This window comes from Oryctolagus cuniculus, chromosome 18 (genome assembly GCF_964237555.1).
Source record: "Oryctolagus cuniculus chromosome 18, mOryCun1.1, whole genome shotgun sequence".
In the NCBI taxonomy this organism is placed as follows: Eukaryota; Metazoa; Chordata; class Mammalia; order Lagomorpha; family Leporidae; genus Oryctolagus; species Oryctolagus cuniculus.
In genome coordinates, this window is record NC_091449.1 from 46,641,373 (window position 1) to 46,665,748 (window position 24,376).

The window sequence follows — 24,376 nt, forward strand, 5'->3', positions numbered from 1 at the left end:
AAATACCTATGAAAACTCTATAAAATTTAATAGTAGTGAGGACATTGAGTAGCTCATTAGAGAGCACTGAGGTATTTGGAACACAGATTTCTTTCTGAGTTTAATGAACTAAGAGATTTATGTGGAAACTGAGGCTGTATAGATTTGTGTGTATATCTGAAATAATGAAATAATTTAATTGCTGCAGACATTGACATTGAAGCCTAATTCAATTAGAGACAGAATTGTTTATTCTCTCACCACTTCCTCTGCAAAATCTATTTATCAGGAAAAGGAACAAACAATTAAGTGCTTCATAAATATCAATGACAATGGTAATGGCTTTACATGGAAAACTTCAATTGCAAGGATTCAAATGAATTGATGAGAAATGTACCATTCTAGTTGATGCTCTTAATATGTGCCTAGGTGACTATTATGAACAGTAATCAATTCAGCAGAGGATAGTCTCTGAAATCTAATAGAATTTTTAGTTTAAGATTGCAAACAAAGCAATAATCACTAATGCCTTGGGAGACAGTGCAGAAGCTTAACTGAATAGTGTAAGTATTCCCCGTTTTGCCTGTTATTGAGACAGAACTAGGAAAACCCAGAAATACGAAATTCTTTCTGTCCATTTTTGGCTTCCCAAAGGGCTTTCTTGAAAGATAGTTAAATAATCAATGTTTCCTTTAAAATTGTAAGACTTCTATTTGCATTAAAAGACTATGGAATATGTGTCAAACACACATGCGTTCAAATCCAAGTTCTACTGCTTATTGGTTATATCACCAAGATTGAATAAATTAAATTCTGTGTCTCAGTTGTCTTATCTAGGAACAGTGATAAAAAAACTCAGAGGATATTTGAAAAATTAAGCAAATAACAAGAAACATTTCAACCACATTTACCATTGTATTTTATAACTTGTTTTAAACAAAATGATCTCAAAATGTAGATGATACACTAAGATTGAGTAGCCACATCCTTCCTATGTATTCCCTCTTACAATTAAAGAACAACATAACAAACAAAGAGAGACTCGGCAAGGTGGAACGAAATTTGGTTGCCTAAGGATCTTGCAACTTGAACTACACTGTAGTTAATCCTACAAATATATTACCTTCCATATATTCCAGAGAGAAATTTGCAAAATAGTTCAGTCCTGCAACACCAACAAGGCACAGACAAAATGTTCCAACTAAAGGCTTTTCCCCCCTAGTTATAAGACAGGGGAAAAGGTGGCCTAATAAAACGAAATCGTTTTGGCAATGTATGCTCAACTATAGCCGCACATCAATGCAAAGTCTGCATTGTTCTATGGTCTCAGTGAGGTCAAGTGGAGACTTGATCTCTGACTCTATTTCACTCTACCCCGCAGTTAAAAAGCAGTTGTGCTCAAATTCCTCAACCCATTGATGTCAACAGGACCATGCAATGATCTATTCATCAATCCCTTGTCCACTCCAGGTGGTGCCCTTCCAGTTCTTCTGCTGCAGTAATGACAGTGAGGCTGAACTGGGAACCAGTCTTCCATTCCTTAGAGTAAACAGGCAGGATTCTGATTTTACTGTAAGGTTAGTGACAGACGAATACTTTGGAGAGCCACATCAGCATTAATAAGTATGAACAAGGTGGCATGAAGAAGTGCTACAAAGTATTCTGTTTTCTCCTACATTTTTTTTTTACAGGCAGAGTGGACAGTGAGAGAGAAAGAGACAGAGAGAAAGGTCTTCCTGTTACTGTTGGTTCACCATCCAATGGCCGCTGCAGCCAGCGCACCGCGCTGATCCGAAGCCAAGAGCCAGGTGCTTCTCCTGGTCTCCCATCTGGGTGCAGGGCCCAAGGACTTGGGCCATCCTCCACTGCACTCCCAGACCACAGCAGAGAGCTGGACTGGAAGAGGGGCAACCAGGATAGAATCCAGCGCCCCAACCAGGACTAGAACCCCGTGTGGCAGTGCCGCAGGCGGAGGATTAGCCTAGTGAGCCACGGTGCCGGCCTTCTCCTACTCTTAATACCAGTGAATCCAATGATAAGCTGAACCTCCAGTCCCAACCAACACAAGGCAGAACAAGGGTGTGAGTATTCACCACTCTTAACTGCCTTCCTCTATTGATGTCAGTGGAACGAATGAAAGAACATTGAGTGGATGATATTATTCAGATGCATCAGGTTTAAGAATAATCTCATGATAATACTAACGCAGATAAAATAACAGTGGTTCAGTGATCAAGTATAAATCGTCCCAAAAAATGGAAAATGGAAATCTCAGCAAATATATAAATACAAAAAATAATTAATTGGTATCTGGGGCAAACATTTATTCCAGAGGTTAAAATGCAAGTTAAGTTGTCCACATACTATGTAAACATCTTGGGTTCAATATCTGGTTCTAGCACGTGAATCTTGCTTCCTGCTTCTGCAGACCCTGAGTAGAAGCAGGTGATAGCTCCAGTGATTGAGTTCCTGCTGACTGCATGGGGTAACTGGGTTGAGTTCCAGGTATTGTGGATCTTTATAGAGAAAATAGTTGAATGGGAGTATTCTGTCTCTCTCTGTCTCTCTGTCTGTCTTGCTCATCAACTAAGTATATAAATTTAAAAATCAACTGAAAATAAAAGAAATTGCTGGAATAAAATGAGGCACAGACACATGGAGAGAGAGCTTCCATTCAGTGGTTCACTCCGCCAAATACCTACAACAGCCAGAATTGGACTGGGCCGAAGTTCAGAGCCTGGAACTCAACTTGGATCACCCATATGGGTGGCAGAGACCCAAGTACTTGAGCTATCATTTTCTGCCTCACAATGTGCACAGTACCAGGAGCTGGATTAGAAATAGTATACCTTTGATTCCAGGCATCCCAAATGGCAACTTAACTGTTCTGCCAAATGTCTACCTCAGTTTTTAAAGTATAGGAACTGTGAATTTGAAGACTTAACAATAGGATTTACCAAATATAAATGGCAAAGATAAATTGACTGGTAGAATAAAGCAAACTAAGTCTAGAGACTCATAGGACAACGATAAGAAATCAAACTGTTACTTAATATTGTAGTTAAAGAGGGAGAGGAGAAAGGGAGTGGGTTAAAGAATATTTGATAAAATAATGACTAAACTTACTCAAATTTGGAAACAAAATGAACCCCAAGTGAGTTAAAGCTAAGGAAATTCATGCTATCTAGTAACAAACTTCCAAAAATCAAACACATATAAAAATTTGTGAAAGCAGCAAGATTTCTCACTCATAAGTAAGAAGATCAAAGAGGAGTGACACAATAGTAAGCACTGAAGAAAGGAAAAGTTAGCAGGAAATTGTATATCAATTCAAATATCTCTCACAATTGAAGGAGAAATAAAGATATTCTCAAAAAAAGAAAAACTTAAATTTTGCTTTGAAGATCACCCTTAGAGAATGACTAAAAGAAAAGTTTCTAAACTAAGTAGAAGTGATAATTAGTTTTTTTTAAAAAATAAGGTAGAATACCACAATGGGTAGAAATAGGAGGAAATAGAATATGCTACTTCTAGTAACATTCTTACATTATCTTTGGTGGGTGAAGCAAAAATTACACCACATGCAGTGGTACTCAATGTATATGCAGAGATGCCTAAGAAAATCATCTCTACAAAGTTGGAAGGGCAAATAACCCAAAAAGAAGTAAGGTTTCCTCATTTTCTTAAAGTGGTAAGCCGTCAGTGTTAGTAGACTGATTAGGTGCATTTAAGCAATGCAATACTTAGAGCAATAATTAAGGAAACCAGGAAAAATGATGCACTCAAAGACAGTGTAAATAAATCAAAATGAAATCATAAAAATTAGCCAAGAGGTAATACAAGGAAACAGAAGAAACAGAGGAAAGTAACAGAAAACAAAGAAAGTGGCACAGTTAAGCCTCAAAACGCCGTATGTTCACACAAAACTTATATGTGAAGGTTCATAGCAGTTGTAATTGCCAAAAATAGCCAACAATCCAAATGCTTTTTCATAGCTGAATAGTTAAGTAATACCCATTATGATGTTCTACAAACCCATCATAAAATTCTGCGCAACAGTAAACAGAGGTGAAGTAATGAAGCACACAGTACTTCAACAAATCTCTGGAGAAATGTAATGAGGGAAAAGATCCAGTCCCAAAATATTGCACTCTCTATGGTTTAATTTAAATAAGATCCTTAATGATAATTATATAAGCCTGAGGGGGAAAACGCGTCTAGGAGTTCTCCTGGATGAAGGTGAAGACATGGAGGGAATGTGTGTATCTCTGAAAGGGCAACGTGAAAATTCATTTTAGTGAGGGAAATGGCCAGTATTTTGACTGCATCAATATCAATAAACTTGTTTGCCAGATTGTACCACAGTTTTGCAAGATATTACCACAGGGAGGGAAATGGATAAAGAATATACAGAATTTCTTTACCATTTCTAACAAATTCCTACAAGTCTATGCTTGTCTCAACGTAAAATTAAGTAAAAGGAGAAAGTTTTTACCCAGAGAGGCACAAAAGTTGGCCAGTACTCTTCCTCCTAACCTTCAAAACCATGACAGAGGAAATAGTAATAATTAATTCATTATGTTAAAAATAAATTGACCGAAATCAGCAGATGTGCATAAAGCTATCTCTCTTGTATGACTATATTTTTTAGTTGTCAGATTTTGTAATACGTCTGTTATTTTTGCTTTGTTTTTTAATCACATTTAATGTTAAGATTAAGTTTGACCTAGCCTTACAGCTTGCCGGACAAATTAGATTAGATTTATGTTGGAAAGGAAATTTTTAATAGAAAAGTTTTGATAGAATTAGAAAAACACTAACAGCAATATGCAAGTTATTGTTCATTGTAATAACTTGTTTTAAGTAGGCCATTTCCAAGGGCTCTCAATTTGTCTTCAGAAGAAAATGGATCCTTTGCCCTTATCTTAACTTGTGTTTCTTCATAACTGCAATTACTGTGAAAAATAGAGCACCCACTATTTCATTGTACCACTTTATTCCTCTCTACCTGCATGTCAGCAATACTCTACATTCATCTTTTACTTTAAGGCAAACTATTCCACGTGTTTCTACATTGGGATGATTTGCCTCCTCCCCAGCTTACTCCTACTCTTTCTCACTTTGAATGTTCATGGAAGAGGTTGGACTTTGTGATGTGTATATGCCACGTGTCTGGATATGTAAATTATTTAAATTCTGTGTTCCCCATTGTATGATAACCTTCCTGAGCACTAAGGATATGTTGTTCATATGTGGATCAGCTAACACAGTATGCCACATATTAAACATGCTCACCAAGTGTGAAGGAGCAGGAGGAGGCAGAAAGAGATTGAAAGAAAAAGAATATGATGAAGGAGGGGGCAGGAAGCAGAAGGAGGGAGAGATAAAAGAGGAGAAAGAAAAGAGAAAAGAAGGGAAAGAGACAAAGTGAAGGAAAAGAGGGAAATAGAGGAAGTGTTAATTAAGTAGTTTGGCAGATAATTTCATGTTCTATTTAACTGATCCACCATGATTTCCAGGTGAACTCTGGGGAAGCAAAGAGCATCTTGGCCTGGAAACAAAGTTAGAGGCTTACTGAATACTTGCTGTGAGCCAACTGGGGAATTCATCAGTGAAAACGGGTGCATCACGTGCTGCTTACTTGAAATGTAGAATTTTGTTGGAGAGACAGTTACATAGGAAATCGCACAATTATGTGTTTTGCCTACTAAATAACAGAACCACAATCCTTGTGAAAAGCCTGAGAGCTGTTATCCACAGTTTCACAGATAATTAAACTGATTTTTAGAAGGCAAATGACATTTGTCATCCTGCATTGCTTGGATATTGAAAAAGTCATTGTGGCCATGTGATCCACACTGATTCCAACACACTGGTTTTGTATCACATGTATCTCATGGTTTTATAAGGCCAAATTCATTTTTTTTATCTCTCAACTCCCAAAAGGCACAGGTCATGTCATAATTAAATGTGCATCTCCCAACAACAAGCAAGGGACATAATAAGTTTAATAACCACATGTTTAACAAACACAGGGCTAACGAATGGATGCTTGGTTAGAGGATGACTGAGAAATCTCTATTAGAAACAGTTTTGAAAGGTGTGTGTTTGGGGGTAATGGATAGCAAAAATGTTAGGTTGAGTATTTCTTGGGAAATCTTCAATATATTTAAAGAATATTGGGGCCGGCACTGTGGCAAAATGGGTAAAACCAAGCCAGCAGTGCCGGCATCCCATATGGGCGCCGGTTAGAGTCCCAGCTGCTCCACTTCTGATCCAGCTCTCTGCTATGGCCTGGGAAAACAGGGGAAGATGGCCATGCACCCGTGTGGGAGGCCTGGAGGAAGCTCCTGGCTCCTGGCTTCAGATTGGTGCAACACCAGCCATTGTGACCAATTGGGGAGTGAACCAGCAGATGGAAGACTCCCCTCTCTCTCTTTCTGCATCTTCTCTTTCTGTGTAACTCTGACGTTCAAATAAATAAATATTTTTTAAAAAAGAATATTAGTATTTGATTAATATTGCTCAAAAATAGAAATGCACCAACAATGAAACCATTTTATCCCCTTCTATAGCAAAGCAGTCTGGTCACTCTCATTTTGAACAATTTTAGTAACATTTGTGACTGAAATGTACTATAAGTTAACTTCAGATCATTGGATCATGCATAAAAGCATACAAAGGAAAATAATCACATATGGTGTCATCACCCTCTAATCACCACTGTTAATATTTTGTTGCTGTTCCCTAGAAACATAATTATGTGGTACCACAGTTTTCTCATTGACAAGGCATGATTCCACTTATTTCTAGAGATAGTCTACAAGAAATCCCAATAAAAGCCAACTTTAATCTCACTTTACTCAAAGTAAATATTAATTCCAGTATTTTGAAAAAAAAAAAAAAAAAAGATGGAAAGTCTCCTAATCAAATGATGGTAAAATAGTGTACTTCATTCACCAAGTAACTTATGTAACACAGGATTTCTGTACCCAGCTCATGGACATGTAGGACTATATAAATATTGAGATTTTTACACATGTATTCATAACAGAGATTGAAATAGCTTTTGCCATTTTGCCACATTATTACTCACTGCTCCTACATATAGTCCAACATTTGCTGGTTGTGCTAAACATTAACATAGTAATTAAAACATAGATCATAGATTTATGATTCTACTATGTACTACTATAGCAGAATACCTGAGTTAATTATAGAAAGCAAAAGAACACTCTTCCAGGCCAGCTCTCTGCTGTGGCCAGGGAGTGCAGTGGAGGATGGCCCAGGTGCTTGGGCCCTGCACACCATGGGAGACCAGGAAAAGCACCTGGCTCCTGGCTCCTGCCATCGGATCAGCGCGGTGCGCCGGCCGCAGCGCGCCGGCCGCGGCGGCCATTGGAGGGTGAACCAACGGCAAAAGGAAGACCTTTCTCTTTGTCTCTCTCTCTCACTGTCCACTCTGCCTGTCAAAAAATAAAAAAAAAAAATAATAAAATAAATAAATAAATAAAAAGAAAGCAAAAGAACAGAAATGTGTCTACTCACAGTTCCAGAGGCTGGAGATCCATGACTCAGGGGCCTGCATCTGTGGGCTTACTTGCTGAGTCATTACATAATGGCTGTCATCACAGAGTCAAAGGGCCAAGAGAGAAAGGAGAGGACTGAAATTTTCCTTTTATAGTGACACCTTTTCCATTCATGAGAGTAAATCTCTCTTGGCATAATTACTTTTGAAAGGTCTGAACAAATATTGTTTAAAATTTCACTAAATTTCAATGTGATTTCAGAGGGGACAAGTATTCAAGCCTCAGCAAGTACTACTAGTATCTATAATTAAGGGAAAAATAATCAAAGGCTGCATATCACCTATTTCCAGGATGGCTTTGAAGCTTGAACATTTGCCCGAGATCTAAATAGTTCTTCACTATTTTAACTGAAAGTGGCTCAGCTCCATTTTGACAGAATTTGAACTGAATTTTTTAGTAACGTGGTGATTTGGTTCTAAATTCCAATACCTCTAGAGTCCTTGAAAACCAAAGCAGATCAGCTGAAGATAGGAGTTGCCGTATGCCACTACTTTTCTTTAATCAACTCTGAACAGATTGTAATATTGTCCAAATTGATTTATTGCTTTTGAGTAATTAAATTATTTAATGATTATAAATTATTGATTAAATGCTAGTTATTTTATTATTAAAATTTTGATAAGCATAAAATACTTGCATGTTCTGGAACCCAATATACAGTCTCTTCCTATCACCTACACCCAGCCTTCCCAACTCTCATAATCACTATTCTAAGTTTAGAATGATATAATTTTCTGCAACTTCCACATGTAACAGGGAACATATGATATTGATCCTTCAGTATCTAGCTGACTTCACTTAACTGGAGATCTCCAGTCTCATCCATTTTGAGGCAAATGTCAGGGTCTCTGGTATTACATTGTGTTTTTACACCACATTTTCTTCACCCATAGATGAACATCTATGTTGAGTTCGTATTTTGGCTATTGTGAACAGGTTTACAATGTGCCATCAGAGTGCAAGGATCTCTTTCATACGCTGATTTCATGTTCTTCAGACATAGAGCCAGAAGCAGGATAGCAGGATCATATGATACATCATCTTTACTCGCTATGTTCAATATCATTACATTCATTATAAGCCTGTTTCAGGTTTTCTATGTCTTCACAATTAAGTTTGGTGATTTATTTGTATCCAGAAATTTATCCATTTCTTTTAATTTTCCAATTTGTTTGCAGATAGTTGTTTATAATAGTCTCTAATGATCCTTTTATTTCTGGGTTATCCACTGCAATACCACATTTTTTCTCTTATTTTTATGAATCTTATCTCTTTTTTAAAGATTTGTTAATTTGCTTTATCTTTTCAAAAACAACTTCATTTCTGTTCTCTTTGCATTTTAAAAAATTTTTATTTCATTAATCTCTGTGTAATCTCATGTTTTCATCCCTCCTACTGTGTTTCCTTTCTTCCTGTTTTTTTAAGTTTTTGATATGTATTTTTTTAGATTTATTTATTTATTTGAAAGACAGAGTTACAGAAAGGAAGAGGCAAAGAGAAAGAGAGAGAGACAGAGACAGAGAGATCCTCCATCCACTGGTTCACTCCCCAGATGGTTGCAATGAAGCTGTACAGATCTCAAGCCAGGAGCCAGAAGCTTTCTCTGGGTCTCCCACGTGGGTGCAGGGACCCAAGAACTTGGGCCATCTTCTACTGCTTTCCCAGGCCACAGCAGAGAGCTGGATTGGAAGTGGAGCAGCCAGGACTCGAACCGGCGCCCATATGGGATGCTGGCACTGTACGTGGTGGCTTTATCAGCTACGCCACAGTGCTGGCTCCTGATATGTGTTGTTGAATTGTTTATTTGATTTTTTTTAAATGTAGATACTTATTTCTGTGAACATACTTCTTACTACTGATTTTGATATCTCATTAGTTTTGGTATGTTGGGTTTCAATTTGTACTAGTTTCAAGGAATTTTTAAATTTCCCTTCTGAATTTGTCAGTGAACGACTGCTCATTCAGGTGTATTTTGTTAAGCTTCTATGCACTTGTAGTGTTCCCTTTTTTTACTTTTATTGTTGATTTTGTTGATTTCTAAATTTATTCCATTGTTATTAGAATAAACACATAATGTGAGCTTCATTTTGTAAAGTTTGTTAAGGCTTGTTTTGTGACTTGATTTTCTATCCTACAAAAAGGTGTCATGTGCTGATGAAAACACACCGGGCAGCTGTTGTTCTGTGTTGCCTTTTAGATCTGTTTGTTCTATAGTTTAGTTTAACTCTGATTTTTCACTTGTACCTTTTCTAGATGCACTAGCTGAACAATTTTTTTATGTTCTAAGCTCGTTTTAAGCAAGGTAAACCTAAGACATAATCCCTGAGCTCAAGATGTTTACTTTGTAATAGGTTTATGGATGTATGAAAGGATATGCACCACAGAGTATGATGTGCAATTAAGTAGATTTGTATGAAAAGTTTGGACACCCAGAGGTACTCTAGATGAATGTGTAGTGTCACCCCGATCTGCAGTCATAGAATGGCTGACAAACTGAGGCAGGTCACTTTACCTTTCAGCCTTCCCATCTCCTGGGAAAGACGATAGCACTTGATGAGCTTAGAGTTATTAGTCTGCTCTTTTATCAATGGAAAACCTAGTTAGCACCAAGACTTCACTTAGTATTCTGATATCAACCCCAATGGTAATAAATTCCTTTCTTGATACTGACCATAATTTTGCTAGTTGGTACATTGGCAATAGTTAGTATTTTAACATGGGTTGGGCTACATGTGATTATTTATGTTGAACCTCCAGCTATATACTTGTTTGTGCCATGTAGTGCTCTTATTGCTCTGATTATTTTTTGGAGGGCATGAGTCTGATGAGAGGAAAAACAAAACAAAAACATATTTCACAAAAATGGCAAATGGCTTGAACCACAATGGTGATTTAAAGAGATATGTGATGTCATCAAAGTTGGCTTAACATGAAGCTAATATGGATTATGAAGTAGTTATATATTTAAAGTATTTGAATTGTATTTATATCCCCTTTAGATTTAGATTTTATTTTGAGTGAAGCATGAACGTAAGATTTTTATGTCCTTTTCTCTCTTGACTTAATCAGTCTTCTCACCAGCTAGGTACAAGAGAAAATAATATCTCTATCAGTTCAATGATGCTCAGGAAGATAACTATAGAGCAGGTGACAAGAGGTAACAATATCTGAATGGGGAAATTATAGTGCTGATAGAAAAGGACAGGTAGAATGTCTTAAATATCACAGAAGTGGTGCATTCAGGTTTTTTGTTTCCCATTTTAGGTCTACTTAAACTTGTAGTGTCTTTGATGCTCTGTAGTTTCTGAGTCTAGTTCAAGGGAGGAATCAGAAGAACCTGTATTTATTCCTTTGTATTTCTCCTACTCAATTTCTCAAAATGCATGCATGTTTATAATTTTTTTCCATTGTCCTGAAACCCATCATTTTTTAGGTGTGCCTGAGTGGTTGATTTCATCAAGATTCCTTTGTTTGAAGAATGCCAAGGTAGTTCACATAATAGAGGAGAGAATTGCAGGAATCAACATCTTACAGCTGGGCACTGGGTTATGAAAAAATAGTGACTCTGTTTCTGCTTAGCTCCACTCAATTTTCCTCTGAAAACTAGCTTTTTCACACATGGCATTTTAAGAGAATGCCATGACTCTACAGTCAAACTTCCTCAACTGCTTTGCATATAAAAATAAGACAGAGCAAGGTGAGTATTTAGTATGATTAAGATGCCCACATCCCGTATCTATTTTCAGTTCCACATCCTTGTTTACATGCTCTCAAGGAGGCAGCAGGCAATGGCTCAAGAAGTTGGATCCCAGCCACCAAAGTGGGAGACCTGGACTGAGTTTCCAGCTCATAGGTTCAGACTGGCCCAGCACTGTTAGTGGACATTTGGGCAGTGAACCAGGAAGACGAAAGATCTCTATATGTCTCCTTTGAGAATAATTTTTTAGAAAAATATAAAAATGGAACTTTTTAAATTCAATTTCTGTGGATCAGATCCTAAGAAGACCACTTACCTGTTTGGTCTGTAATGAGTAATGTTGATATTTTTGAAATAATATTGAAACCACAATTAAAATCAGAGAAAAGAAGTCAGTGTTTTGTCAGAACCTATCATATGTCGTGATTCCTGTCTTCATAGTTCTACGTGGAATGGGGGGTGTTTTAATGAAAGAAGATATGCTAAAATGTTGGAATGAATATGCATCCACTAAAGTGTGCAGCTGTATATTTTGGGTAATTTTGCTGACTAATCTTTGATTTTTTTTTTTTTTTTTTTTTTTTTTTTTTTTTGACAGGCAGAGTGGACAGTGAGAGAGAGAGACAGAGAGAAAGGTCTTCCTTTGCCGTTGGTTCACCCTCCAATGGCCGCCGCTGCAGCCGGCGCACCGCGCTGATCCTGGCAGGAGCCAGGAGCCAGGTGCTTTTCCTGGTCTCCCATGGGGTGCAGGGCCCAAGCACCTGGGCCATCCTCCACTGCACTCCCTGGCCATAGCAGAGAGCTGGCCTGGAAGAGGGGCAACCGGGACAGAATCCGGCGCCCCAACCGGGACTAGAACCCGGTGTGCCGGCGCCGCAAGGTGGAGGATTAGCCTATTGAGCCACGGCGCCGGCCCTAATCTTTGATCTTTTGATCCGAATGCCATTTTTAGGATGGCTGCTGTACTTCTATCATTTAGTTATTTTTTGTCTCCCCATTTCCTCAGATTCCACTTTTGAAATAGTAATCATCAATGAAATGACTTTCCTGGCTATATTTGCCATGTACTTTCTCATGTTTCCTCACTTGTCCTGTCAAAGAGCCCCATGATTTGGAACTTTAATATAGTAATCCATTGATGATTTATTCTCAACTCCACATTCTCCTGATTTTTCCCTGTCATACAATTTATGACTGAAATCTCTTTACTCCATTTTTTGAAATAGTAAATGATGTCCATAATCACTCTTCATATCCTAGTGTGGTGCAATTAAATATATACATATATATATATATATATAGTATCCTTTTTGAACAAATATGAGATAGCTTGCATAATGTAATACAAACTGACAAGTGTAGGTGATCAAATAGGACCCTTTTTAATTCTAATAGCGGCATAATGTAGAGAACTCACTTAATTCATTTATACAATGAGTGAGAATAATACTTACATCTAATTTTTAAAGAAATAAGAGTAGAACATCTAGTTCTTTAAGAATATTTGGGCATTACGCTGTGTCACAGTTGGCTAAGCCTCTGCCTGCAGCACTGGCATCCCATATGGACACCTGTTCATGTCCCAGCTGCTCCTCTTCCGATCCAGCTCTCTGCTATGACCTGGGAAGGCAATGGAAGATGGCTCAAGTCGTTGGGGCACTGCATCTGCAAGGGAGACCTGGAAGAAGCTTCTGGCTCCTGGCTTTGGATTGGCCCAGCTCTGACTGTTGCAGCCATTTGAGGTGTGAACCAGTGGAGAGAAGATCTTTCTCTCTGTCTCTACCTCTCTCTGTAACTTTAACCCTCAAATAAATAAATAAATCTTTTCAAAAAAAAGAATATTTAATACATTACTTATACTTATAAAACAATGCCAATTATTTAATGAAATTATCTAATTAAAGGAAAACTTGTTTCTTTACTAATCTTGATACTCTGGTATGTCTTCCTGTTAATAGTACAAACAAGTAGCTCTTTTGCAAGGCTAATAACTGTCTTCTATATAAAATATCAATATATTCTGTGTTAAAGACACCATTAAATTCCTATTCATATATATAAATATACCATATTCCCAACACCTATATTGAAGACAATCAGATCACTTCTTCCACATTAGAAATATTACTCTTAGAATATTTAATATCTTGATTCATTTTGCAAAAATAATTATTTATTCACTTGTTTGAAAGGCAGAGTTACAGAGAGGAAGAAGCAGGCAGAAAAAGAGAACTTTCATCCACCAGTTCATTCCCCACATGGCTACAATTACCAGGCTGAAACCAGGAGCCAGAAGTTTCCTTCAGGTCTCCCACATGGGTGCAGAGGCCCATGGACTTGGGCCATCCTCTGCTGCTTTCCAAGTGCATTAGCAGAGAGCTGTATCTGAAGTGGAGCACCCAGAACTCCAATCAGCACCCATATTGGATGCCTGTGTTGCAGGTGGCAGCTTTACCCTCTATGCCACCGTGCCGGCCTCAATTTGATTCATTTTTATGTGTGCACATGTATATGTCTCCTTTAGACAGTATTTTAAAGGACATAACATGTTTTTATTTGTACTTATTAAGTTTCAAGTTTCATTGGCAATATACTGTGTTTCAGAACATGCATTAGTATTTTATTTTCATGATTGAATCTATACGACAATGTGATCCCTGTTTTTGTATTCTGAAATATACATACATTGAGTTATTTACTATATTAATTATTTGGTAGATACCTTTTTTAAGTTCCTGCGGGAGGTGAAGTAAAATTGACTCTGAGATGCTGCTCCAATAATTATCCTTCCTTGATGACAACAGTTTTATAGATTATGCACCAAACTACCTTCACAAGAGTTAAGGAGGCCAGATGAGTGACCACAAGACCTGCTTTTAGAATAATAAAACAAGACCCACTGAAGAACGCTGTAAAGAGCTGCTCATGCCACACCTCCCCCAACCTGAAGCAGTGTCACATGGAGAGATACTTGTTGTTTGAGACTTCTTTGCCCTGCACAGTCTTAACAAAGAATTACATGCATCTTACTTCTGGAGGGATGTTACATGCTAAGAATATGTAAAATTTACTAAAGTAAGAAAAATTACATTGGAATCTTCCTTTTTTTTAGGAATGATAGCTTTCTTTTATCAATTAATTAATGTAAGTATATATAAGCATATTACCTCTAGCATACATCCATAAGAGATTATTAAGTTCTTAATAGAAACAAGATAATACCTTCCTCAACCTTATAGCAGAATTATTCGTGATGCTGTCAAATAACTAAATTGAAAATATTAAAATATGTTTACTGAATTATGTACATTTTATTGTTCAATAAATACTCTCAATAATGGAGGAGAATATGGTTCATTATTGAAGGTGGAGCCTTTTGTTATTAACAAAATATGATTCCAATGAAGAGTAATTTTAAAAAGTTGCAGTAACTGATTTGCTTTGGAAGACAAAATAAGAACAATAAAAAAAGAGGGGGACAGGCAGTATAATGCCACTGAATGCTGGTTTAAGTCTTGGCGTCTCCACTTCTGATCCACCTTCCTACTGATGTATCTTGGGAGGCAACAGATGATGGCTCAAGTCCTTGGATCCTTTTCCCCTACATGGGAGAACCAGATGGAGTTCCAGGCTCCTACCTTCAACTTGACCTAGTTGTCACAAGCATTTGTGGAATGAACCAATGGATAGAAGAATTTCTCTGTCTCTGTCTCTGCATCTATCTCTATCTCTGTCTCCCTCCCCGCAATGCTTTGAAGTGGATAAAAATAATAAACATGTTACAAAAAATCAGGGGCAGACAGTGGTTTGTCTAACATGTGAAATGCCTTTTGGGACACCAGCACCTCATATTGAAGTTCCAGAGTCCACCGTCAATTCTAGCTTCCTGGTAATTCACACCTTAGAAGGTAGTAGGTTATGGCTCTAGTAGTTGTGTCCCTACTACCTTCCAGGGAGACCTGGACTTACACTGCTGGCTTCCTCTTCTTTTTTTTTTTTTTTTCAATTATTCATTCATTTATTTATTTCAAAGGCACTGTTACAGAGAAGCAGAGACAGAGAGATAGAGAGGTCTTCTATCCACTGGTTCAAGCAGAGTTACAGACAGGCAGAGGCAGAGAGATAAAGAGAGAGGTCTTCTATCCAGTGGTTCACTCCCCAAATGGCCAGAGCGGCCGGAACTGGGCCAGTCTGAAGCCAGGAGCTTCCTCTGGGTCTCCGACGTGGGTGCAAGGGCCCAAGGACTTGAGTCATCTTCCACTGTATATCAGAGAGCTGGATAGAAAATGGAGCAGCTGGGACTGGAACAGGCATTCATATGGGAAGTCAACACTACAGGCAGTAGCTTCACTTGCTGGCTTCTAGCTTCACTGTGGTTCAGCTCTGGTTGTTGCAGGCATTAAACCAGTGAGTTGGAAGATATTTGTGCTAGTTTCTCTATCTCTATCTCTCTTGCTCTAGGTCTTGCTCTGTCTCCCTCAAAATCAATATAAAACTGATAGGAAAATAGTTAATTATATGGTCTTGAAATTCCAAGATGAGCAGAGTATTTTCAAAGTTTCTGAGATGAGAATAATACCATTATTCTATAAGTACAATGGGAAAATAGAGAACTAGAACATAGTGGAGGTAGGCCCAAAGCTTAGCTGGGAAGTTTCAAGAGTATAGAACATCATTTTCACTTTATAAGATGCTTAAAAATTATTTTCAATAGACCTTGAGATTCTTACTTAATGACAAGTAACGCTATGCTTTAATTTATATTTTGAAAATCCATACTGGCTCCTTTATGAGAAATGTTTTTAAAAGAAGAACCAAGGAAAGAATAAAGGCAATTTGTGATGGTTAATTTTATGTCCTGTAACTGTCTAAAGGATGCCCTAGTAGCTACTAAGACATTATTTCTGGGAGGTATTATTAACCTATGAATCTGACAAGTGAGTGAAGATGAACTCACCAGCATAGTTCAGCATCACTCAATTCCTGGAAGTTCTGAATATAGCACAAAGGAGCAGGAAGGGCAGAAGCGCTCACTCTTCTCCAGAACCTTCGTCTTCTGCCCTCAGAGGTCAGTGCTCCCTGCTCTCAGGGCTTCTGATGCACACTGCATTTCTTGTTTCTTCATTTGGCAGCCAGATCATAGAAGTTCTTGTTTTCGAGTCTGTTTATTTCTAGAACTAACTCTCTCTCTCTCTCTCTCTCTCTCACACACACACACACACACACAAACATGGAAATGATTGCCTTCGTACTTTTCAAAGTCAAGGAGGAAAAAACTCAGACATCCTCTGAATTATTTTGATTGGAATGCAGTTTAGATGGATGCAAACACTGGAGTGAGAAGTTAATAAGATATTGCTAGCCTGGAGCTTACATATATTTTGTGACCTTTCATAGCTGAGTTTGGGTGAAATCGAGACATTTCCATTTTTTTTTTTGGCCTAACAAAATCTTGGAAGTTTCTTCAGTCCGAAAGAAATGTGGGCCCTTTAAGTAGTTCTTGAAAATTTAAAAGACAAATTTGCTGCATAGAAGAAACCAACACTAGGAATGCATCATTATGTAAAGAACGAATTCATTTGTTTCCACAGAAATTATTTTCATGATGACTGATGAACAACCTATTGTGTGTGTGTTTGTATGATGTATTTATAGTATTTACACTATTGAACACAGCACACACTGCCAGAGACACACTGTATTAATTATCATGTTTTGTGAAAGGAATTCTGAGGTTTGAATGACACTTACTCTATTTCTACTTCCTGGTATCAGTGTGAATATTTATATTTTGAGAATATGATGCCAGTGCGTATGTAATTAACTAGCTACATCTTCTTGAGTATGACGAATAAAACTTGTTCTCTGATTTCTTTCTCTATCCTAAGAAAGGCCAATTTTCTATGAGAAACATTTGTAAACAGTAAAAGCAGGTTCCACTTCCTCAGGATCACAACTTAGAAACAGTGCTACATACAGGTGTCCTTATCTGGAAAATCTTGACAAAAGCATTATTGAAATAAGGAGCCAGCTACAATATGGTGTAACCGTAAGCTACAGCCTGTGATGCCAGTATCCCATTCAGGCACCAGTTTGAATCTCAGTTGCTTCTCTCTGACCCAGCTCCATGTAACACACCTGAGAAAGCAGTGCAGCATGATCCAAGTGCTTGGACCCCTGCGATCCACATGAGAGACCTTGATGAAGGTCCAGGATCCTGCTTGCTTGCTCTCTAACTTAGGCACAGTTAGAGAGAGCCAGAGAGAGAGTGGGAGAAGAGATTTTTCATCCGTTAGCTCACTCATCAAATGCCATCAACAGCCTGAACTGGGCCAGATCAAAGTCAGGAGCCAGGAGCTTCAGTTGGTTCCCTCACATGAATGTAGGAGCTCAAATACTTAGGCCATCTTCTGTTGTTTACCCAGGCACACTAGCAGGAAGCTGGATCAGAACTGGAGTAGCTGGGACTCTGAATCAGTGCCCATATGGGATATCTGCATTGCAAGCAGCAGCTTAACCCTCTACACCACAATACTGGCCCAATGTAAATGAATCTTTAAAAAGTAGTGAAATCAAATGAGTGGAATGAGAACATACTGTATATTCCTCCAAAGTTCTAGAAATTGTCATGTGTTTATTGAATTGAACAAACATTCAGTTACTCCCTATTGTGTCACATATTTGATGTGTAAGGATTCAAATTGCAGCATCTGTCCTCAGGTAGCTCACAGTCCAGAAGGAATAACTGACGAAAAATGAAAAGGACAATCCTGGGAGAGAAAAGCAATGATTGAACTATTAATGTAATTATGACCCTGTGAGGTTGCGAACATGGATTTTTCTTAAGCTTCCAAACAAATATGACTCTTCTGGAATCTATCCCAGACTAATTTGCTTCCTTAGCAATCTCCCAACATCTATAATGTCAGCTCCTATGTAATTGGACTAAACACTGGTTCAAGAAATATTGCTAGCCATATCGAGTTGAAAGTGGTTTCGAGGTCTTTTTCTGCAAACTGATCAATACAGATAGCACATCACACCGTTCACTGAATTTATTCGTGTAATTTATCTTAGCTTTGAGTGTAGCCATGGTTAATTGCTAATCCATATTCATTGAACATCACAAATGAAGGCATAGCCAGGAGATACTTCATGTACCATCTCATCTACTGTGGAAAGTTATAGGCTCAGATTTCCATCTTTTTTTACAGTTGCTTGACTTCTCTACATATTTTTAATAAGAAAAAAGATAGCATTACCATTGCAGATTATCACAGAATTTACATGGTGATGCTTAGCAGGTAACGACTTCATTAAAAATAGGAACATAGCTTAAATTGCCACCATATACCAATTGAATTGGTTTAATTGGACTATTTGAGTTAAAGATATCTTTCACTTGTGAAAATTATTTCTTTCCAAAGGCACCGAATCTAACTTTGAAAATATCATTATTTGGAATGTTTCATGAATTCCAGCTGAAATGATCTATAAATTAATGTGAGGCACGGGGTTGTAAGCAAAAGGTTTCTGTTAAAACACCTGGGTGTCTCCAAATCAGCCTTTTTCTTTTACTTTCAGACTAAAATTTGTGGAAAACTATTTGGTAGATTGGCCACCAAAGAAATGCATTTTTGGTTTAGAATAGGCTAATTTTGTGGAGTTTTCCAACTATTAAAACATTTGTGACATTGTTTTTTGTTTGTTTTGCTTGTCCAACATAATGTGTACGTCAAACCTGAGCCACATACTAACAATTTTTATGTTTGATTTTCATCTGCTTATATGAAATATCATTTAAAAGGTAGACTTTAATCAAACAAATTTTCAAAACAAGATTCATAGTGATACTAAATACACATTAATAAAATAGAAGTCACCCCCACATCTCTAATCCTTGCTTTAAGGCCCTTAGTTAGATATTGGACAGCAAAAGGGGAGGATGAATGGTTATTAAAATTATATTATTCAGCATTTTACTTAATGCTTATACAAATATTCCTATGCAGTGATGTAGTTAAAAATTACATAAACAAATGCTTATACAATTATTGACTTTATTTATGAACAGTTTATTTTTACAATAATAATAATAATATTTACATTTAAGGACCTGGTTCTACACAAAGTATATTCATTAATAAACTTATTTTCCACCAAAATATCAGACTGGAATCCTATTTCAGATATGGAGGAAACTTGACCTTCAAAGAATAATTACTATGTCATGGTTACACAGGAAGTAGTTGACAAAGCTCAGATTCAAATTTTGATTTATATTACCATATTTATAGATTATGTTCTTAGCCACTTATGTATTCTAATTCTATTTTAACTCTTTTGTTATAAACCTTGAGGTTGAATCTAATTTCTTCTTTAAAACAAATTTACATTCAGCATATCCCCAATTTTTTTATTTTTCCACTTGATAGGAAAAATTATATTCTCAACCTTAATTTATATACTGCATTCCATAAAAATTTAAAGTATTTTGAAAGTCCCTACATGTATACACATCTTCTAATCTCTTGACAAATTCTAATGAAGCTTCACTAGGTAGTTTTCTTTGTATTTATTTACGTTATTCTTTTCATGAACATGTTGCTATTTATTATTTTAACTTTAAAACCATTAACATGATAAAGTCTTCCACACTGAACATATTATGGATTGCCGGTAGGTACTTGTTCTATGAATTGTAACCTCTAACAAGTCTTCATAGATATACAGTCTTTCCTTGTGTTGATCATTCACTCACCATCCTTACAACTTCTCATGGCAGCCTTCCTAAGTTTCTGATTAATAAAAACACCATACTCATCCCTGTTTCCATTCTCTTAAATGTGGTGAAAAAGAACTTTTAAAAGGAGTTAGAAATCAGATGAAAACCATTCTCCTGACTTTGTGTTAGCAACATCAACTTTTTGATCCTTTCTTATTGCCCTTATAAATTTGTACATAATAAAATCTAGGAGGGAAAAAAAACTCATTTATTTCATTCAGTATTATATCCCTTATTCTCTTGACTACAAATTCAAGTATCTTTTTTGAACTCACACAACAGACAAGACACACTTTTGCTTATAAATGTAGCTTCCTATTGTGAACAAATTCTAGATCACATAGTTCTACAGATGAAAAGACTGAGCTTGAGAGAGACCAATTTAAATAGTTCAAACTGCGAAAACAGAGCCTGTGTATGCGAACTAGGGTTCATCTAATTATAAGGCCAACATTTTTCATTGTTATAATCTACACAGCAAATTGAGTTTGTCTTTTCAAGAAACTCTGTCAAAAATCTGATGGCATGTGCAGAAGTGTTAAAGGATACCGACGGGAACAATTATTTACAGGGCTGTAGGAATTTAATGGTAAGGCATCAACAAGAGATAATGAGTCTCACACAGACTAATAAGAGTTGGAAGCTCTTACTTCTTCTAAGTTTGATTGGGTAAAGGGAGTGACTAGATACTGAGATCCTTCTATGAAATGGAAGAATCCATTCAGAAGAATCCAATCCAATTGTACCCACAGGAGAATTAAGCCATTTCCAGAGTCACAGTAAAGAAAAAATTAAAGCACAGGAATATTCTTTTCCTGTGACCCCCATCAGCCAAACCCAACAGAGTTTAGCGGAAAAAGGAACCCAGGAGGAGCCATCCGGGGAAATTTCAGAAAAACGAAAGGTCACAGGAGAAGGTTAAAATGAATCTGGGTGGGGAGGGAGGAGATGACAGAAAAGAAGCCCAGAACTTTTTGATACAGCTCAAGGATATAAGGAGTCCTTCCTGGTTACTTCCTGTCCTTTTTTATATAAATTCTTATTACACCATGTAAAATACACTTTAATTGCCTGAATCTACTCACGTCCAGCATATAAGATCTCTAAGAATAGTCTTTTTTTTTTTTTTTTAACCCAATTGCATCCCTAATGACCGAGAAAATGTGCCTGGAGTTTGGATTGTGCTGAGACAATGTCTGTTAAATGGATGGATGGGAATGAACACATGTAAACCACAAAGAACCATTTCAAATCTCTAAACATATATAAACAAACCAAATTATTATTCCAGAATAGTAGGGATTTATTTTTGCTGCTGTTGTGGTTGTAGTTGTCTGTGTTTGTTTGCAGACATATAGGTTGCATATAGTAGGAGGCAAAAATGCTTAGTTTACTGACTTTTTTTTACATTTATGTATACACATACACACACTTCTATATCTAACAAGTGGATTCACCTCCAGTGATACTATTCCAAATCCAGGCAAGCAAGTCTTTTCTTAATTAATGTTGATAGCTCATTAAAATTAAGAAATCTAACATTTGTATATAGAGGGTTTCTAGAGTTGCTAATGTGTGCATTAGTGATATTGCTTAGAGGCTGTACAGGAAGTAAGTTCTAGGATTGTTTGTTTTTCATGTGTGGTTAAGGGATCACTATTGACAAAATAATAGGCAGAGTTGCTAAATTACATTGCACAACCCTAGAAGGGATCATTCATATTGAAATTCACACTAATAGTAGCCTCCTGACAGCGTGCTTTGGTCCCAATGAATAGCCAAATCTCTCTCCAACTACTCTTTGGCTATCAACCCCAGCAAAATGGTTTTCAGCATGTTCAAGAAACTGCTGACAATGATTCTATGGTCCATTGACTTTATTACTTATATTTCATCATGTGATCTACCCAACATGATACCTAACTGTATCATGATTGGCCTGAACACAGTTTTGTTACACTGTTTCCTGTCAAAATAGGAAAGACAAAGGGAGTAAAACTAAACCATTAAAGGTTTGGTGAGAATAAAATTTGAAAATATTTACAAAGAAAACTACCCAATGCTTAGAAGCTAATATAGGGGCCAGTGCTATGGCATAGAGGGTAAAGCTGCTGCCTGCAATGCCCGTATCCCATATGGGTATCAGAGTTCCAGCTACTCCACTTTCTGATCCAGCTCCCTGATAATGCTCCTGGGAAAGCAGCGGAAGATGGCCCAAGTACTTGGTCCCCTGCACCCATGTGGAAGACCCAGAATTAACTCCTGGCTTCTGACTTCAGATCAGACCAACTCTGGCTATTGTGATCATTTGTGGAGTTAACCAACAGATCGAAGACCTTTCTGTCTGTCTTACCCTCTCTCTTTCTCTCTGTAACTCTGTCTTTCAAATTAATACTTTTTTTTTTAAAAAAAGAAGCTAATTAAGCGCAATTAAATCTTTATCTTCTTCATGATCATTAGCAATGTCTGGAAAAAGTAAAACTAAGAGCACATGTTTATCAATATGCTGTGAAGTGCCTATTTAATTCAACACTACTACTTTTTAAATCTAAGGCTATCTTGAATATCCATCTAGTATATTCCAGTACTTTCTCTTATCCAACTCATTTGTTTATGTGCATCAGTTTCTAATGATTTTGAGGTGGAACATTATCACAGATGTTTATGATCAGATATGTAACAATTGTTCCAGAATATTCCTATACCTTCTTTCTGTAATTGCAATTTGCACTTCTGTATTGATAGATCTTTCTATAGATATGTATATATGCCCGTATCTACATCTATATCTAGATATAAATATAAAGAAAGCCTTTCCAAGAGTCTTTTTGTCCACTGTCACTTGAAGAATTAATGAACTCAGTTCTTTGAAAAACGCAAGAAATGAAAGAGATTTGGGGGAAGTCCCCTTTACAACTTCAGTGAACTTGTGTTCTGATTAAAGAATAATGCTTAGAACTTCATATTATCAACACTAGGGAAATTAGTATGTCCATATTTGAATTTAGTACATCATTTGGCATGCAGTGTAATACCATAAATATGCTAGTACATGCCTACATAACAATTTGTAGCATGAATCACATGTAATATTTTCTTTGAGTTGGTTATAAAGCACATTTGGAAACCAAAATTAACCAGATGACATTTTATGATGCAGTTGGACTGATGTAATGTAAAATTTAATTACATAATATTTCACACACAGCTGTGACAAAACATATATGAGCTTCCAAGATCCACCAGCTAAGCTGACATGTAGATCTTTTGGGAGGGTGATGGAAGTGGGTTATCTTCTCTGGTTAAATGAGAATCTATTTAAGTGTCCTAAAGCTCTTTTCTTAAATATTCAAATGCCACCTTCACCAAGTTCCTTTGAGAGAACAGATAAGCCCTAGAGAATCTTTATAACAAAGTGGAACAAACAATACAAAACAAAATAGTTCATCTGAATTGCCTTGAGAAGAATCGAATGGGGTTGGGTGAGATCACTCTACTTTAATCCCCCTTGTGTTTACAAAGCTTCAGATTTTTGGTATCTAATTGCTAACAAACAGAGGATAATAAAACGTGTTCATCAAACGAAACAGGATTTGGGTTCATTTTGTGGCTACATTGTCTCTGTCTCAAAAACTTTATCTGAAATGTGTTCAATGAAAAGCCATTTTACACCTAGAGAGAATTTAATTAGAATAAAGTGCATGAGCTGCCAATACGAGCAATTCAGCAAGCATTTATTGAGTCTTACTATTTACCCAGCACTGTGCAAGGATGTGGAAAGGCATGGGAGAATGATTTCTTGGGAAGCTGTCTTTCCAGCACTTCTTATTTGAGGTTACGTGGTACTGTGGGAAATGTTTCAGGGACTGTAGAAGAGGCTCTTAGATGCTTCTTTTCCACCTTTCTAAGTTTCCTAATGAGAATCTAGGATGAACAAGGGAGATCCCAATGGTCCCCAAAAACTAAATATGCATTTAAAACAGGGCTTTAATTAGGCACTTCCCAAAATAGGCCTTATCTGCTCTCTCTCTACTGCTAGCACTAGGGTTTCTTACTAGGATTTCCTTCTGATGGGCTCAAGATGACTTGAGGATGAAGAACAATGAGAAAGGCTAAATCATTATCAAAGTCTTTTAAAAAGGAACCTCTCCTGTTATTTGTATGACATCTTAATCTGCAACTTAAAAAGTTAATTCTCATAGTACAACTCAAAAAGGACAGAGGTCCTACATGGGGAGTAAGTTCATAGTGACTTTTGTTGTTAATTTAACAATCAACACTCTTATTTATCACATCAGTTATCACCTGAGGCTCTTGCCATGTGCT

At 37.0% G+C, this 24,376-nt stretch overlaps 1 long non-coding RNA gene across 1 annotated transcript in view; it reads right to left on the reverse strand.

Moving 5' to 3' along the window:
- The window catches only part of LOC103348478 (uncharacterized), a 77,778-nt gene that overhangs the window by 33,160 nt on the left and 20,242 nt on the right, over positions 1–24,376 (reverse strand). The gene's annotated exons all lie outside the window — the stretch shown is intronic.